The 3,294-nt window shown below is 26.4% G+C and overlaps 1 long non-coding RNA gene across 1 annotated transcript; it reads left to right on the top strand.

The window, feature by feature from the left end:
* On the top strand, nt 1–355 carry LOC136080985 (uncharacterized). The gene is made up of 3 exons (XR_010638786.1): nt 1–132; nt 238–267; nt 304–355. It is a non-coding gene; the product is annotated as an uncharacterized LOC136080985 (long non-coding RNA).
* The last annotated feature ends 2,939 nt before the right edge of the window (nt 356–3,294 follow it).

The raw sequence follows: 3,294 nt of genomic DNA, 5'->3' as shown, positions 1-3,294 counted from the left end.
GTGGATTGTACAACAAAGGGTACGGAGGGTACGGAGGTGGATTTTACAATAAAGGGTACGGATACGGAAACAACTACTACAGTGACGAATCAAAAAAAGATGTTAAAGAAGACCCCACTTATAATTCATACAGTAAACCACGTTTCATTTTTTTATTAAAAAGATTTGTCAATAAAAAAAGTTATATAAATAAGTTTATCTTACATTGACGCACTGTGTTTTTATTAACTCTTTTAGACAAAGGCTATGGCTTCGGTGGATACGGAGGTCGATTAAACAACAATGGGTACGGAAGACACGGAGGTGGATTATACAACAAAGGGTATGGATTTGGAAACAATTACTACAGTGACGAATCTAAAACGGCTGTAAAGAAGATCCCACTTATAACTCATACAGTAAACTTTATTTAAAATGTTCCTGTTTATTCTTCTCAATTTAACAAACAATACTTAAATTTTAATCAACATTTTAAACAAACAATTTGAATTTATTTTTTTTAGATAAAGGTTACGGATATGGCGGATACGGTTATGGTGGATCCTATAATAAAGGTTATGGATACGGAAAATCTTACTTCAAGGACGAATGAAACAAAACTATTCGACAAGTTATTTTTAAACTAATGTAAATGATTATTTTACTATGGTTTCCTTTTTTTTTTACTTGTATCTTTTGGAACAGGAAGCAGTTTTTACTTTTATTGTAAAAAATGATTTTATAAAACAAACACGGACATTGTTCATAAAATAAAACAAATAATTTATGAGTAAATTATTTTTACTTTCCTTTGCTTAACTGCACATGATTAAGATGATTGAAAGAAAAATAAGAAATGTTCTGATCACAAAATAAGAAAAATTAGAAATATGCTGATCACGTTGGAGAAAAATTTCCATCGGAATAATTTTTCCAACGTGTTAAAATATGTAACGCATGAAACTAGAAGCAGATAATATTTAGGAGAAAGCATAGAGATTGTTAAATGTATTATGTTGTCACTTTATTTTTTCATCTAAGAAAAATATTCATACCCTTACAAAAAACCCGGTGAACTTTCGCTGGAAATCTAAAAGATCACTGGAAATTTATGCAGTTCCTTGGGCTTTCAGCAAAGTTAACTGAAAAGATAAGATTTCGCTGGAAGTTTACTGGAATTCTAACAAAAACTTTACTGGGTTCCCAGTGATCTAAAACTTTGCTGGAAAGTTTCTGGGTTTTTTGCGAAATGCTTTCCAAATAGAAAACATTTCTGAGAGTTTAAATGAAATAATACTTTTAATTTTTAAATAATCTTAAATAAACCTTGATTTATCTATATGTAGTGTCTGTTTTTATATTTTAAATTTTAATTAAACTCAAATACATTTTATTATTTTTCTTCGCTTCATAAAGCAAATACATGTTTATTTAGAATATAAAAATTGGTAACAACAATAACAATCGTCTTTTTTATAAAATATTATAAATAATATCTATTATTACACAATGTTGTATGTACTTGTATAATACAATATACATTATATATACAATAACGTATATTATATTGTATCATTTAATGATACTATATAATATACAGTATTGTATATATAAAATATATACAGTATGTAATATTATATACTATATTATAAAATATATACAGCATACTGTATATATTATAAAATATATACAGTATATAATACTGTATATATTATACTGTATACTGTATATATTATAAAATAAATACAGTATATAATATTATAGTTACTGATATTTATAAATACTATGACATTCGACTTTTTTATTCATAAAGAAATTTTTCTTGCTTTCACATTGACAAAGTCAAGTAAGACATCTTCAAAATTTTAATTTTGTAACAGAGCTCTTTCAATTGTTATTAAAGAAAAATAGTTTAAAAAGCCATTTAATATTGAGGAACGGAGATCATTCTTAACTCTTGCCATTTTTGAAAATAATTGCGCTTCACTGCAATTGGTAACACAAAGAATCCAATATGAAATGTCAGCATTTGGAAAAAACTAAATTAAACTTATTCCTACAATTGAAAAACACCTTTATGTAAAAAACAAAAACACAGTATAAACAAACTTTGATTTGGCCAAATCTCCGGGCTTGAATTTTTATTGAGCACTATAGTTTATTAAAAGTTATGAACACAAGTCAGAGCTGTTATTGTTAATTATTTTATACATATTTTTGATATATAGGCATTCACACTTAAGGTAGATTAGGGTATTATGAGCACTTTAAGCAAAATTGGAATAATTTCAAAAATAATTAAGCTGGATCCAAATTTTTTGCGAGTAAACAATATTTCAGGGATCCTTTCTCATGATCCACTTAGATATTTGGGCACCCGAAGTTTTTTCTCAAAAACACAGAGGTTTTAGAAAACTCACAAAAATGCTCATTTTACCCAGACCACTTGGTAATATGAGCACTTTAAATTAGCTCACAAAACACATTAATTTTGTAAAAAAAATACCAACCTGACAATTAAAACTAATTTTTGGAATATAATGATTCGTTATAAACAAAACTTATCATTAAAAGATACAATTTTAAGCCACTTTTTGTTGAAACAATACTACTATGTTTTCCGCAAGAAAAAAAAAATTAGATTATTTTTTCAATTTTATCAACTCAAACCTTTGAACGATAAAAATTCAAATTTTTTGAATTTAAATTACAGAAAAATATTTAGTATTGTTAAAATATTAAAAAGTTTTACTATATTTTATTTTTGTTCAAAAAACCAATTAAAACCACTGCTTTTTTAGGACTTTAAGCTAGGTAATTTCAATGAAAATTACTGGGTAATTTGAGCATGCTCATATTACACAAAAATGGCAACTTTAAATAAAGTAACTAAATAGTTCTATGCATTGTTTTTCAAGCCAAAAAAGATTGGATTTTTAACATATTTTTCTTTATAAAAAAATTAATTTCATTATTTCAGCACCAAAATTTCGCGCCACAGATGCATTCATGCATGATGATATTATTTTAAAAAGGCAAAAAATTTAACAGCGTTTTAATTAGATGATACTCGCTAATTACTGCATATAGATTTACGCTAATTCTACTGATTCCTGTAATCACCAACTAAAGTCGATTCAAAAAATACATAGCAACTTTAACGTCACTGCTTACATCTAAGAAACCTTTAATTATGCTCATATTACCATGGTGCTCATATTACCCTAATCTACACTATTTGTTCCTAATATTTTAATATTAGGTTTCATTATTACACACAAGTTTAAAAATTTAGATTGAAAAATTTAGGAGGAA

Source organism: Hydra vulgaris, chromosome 06 (genome assembly GCF_038396675.1).
Source record: "Hydra vulgaris chromosome 06, alternate assembly HydraT2T_AEP".
Taxonomy (NCBI): domain Eukaryota; kingdom Metazoa; phylum Cnidaria; class Hydrozoa; order Anthoathecata; family Hydridae; genus Hydra; species Hydra vulgaris.
This window is presented reverse-complemented; position numbering and strand designations above follow the sequence as displayed.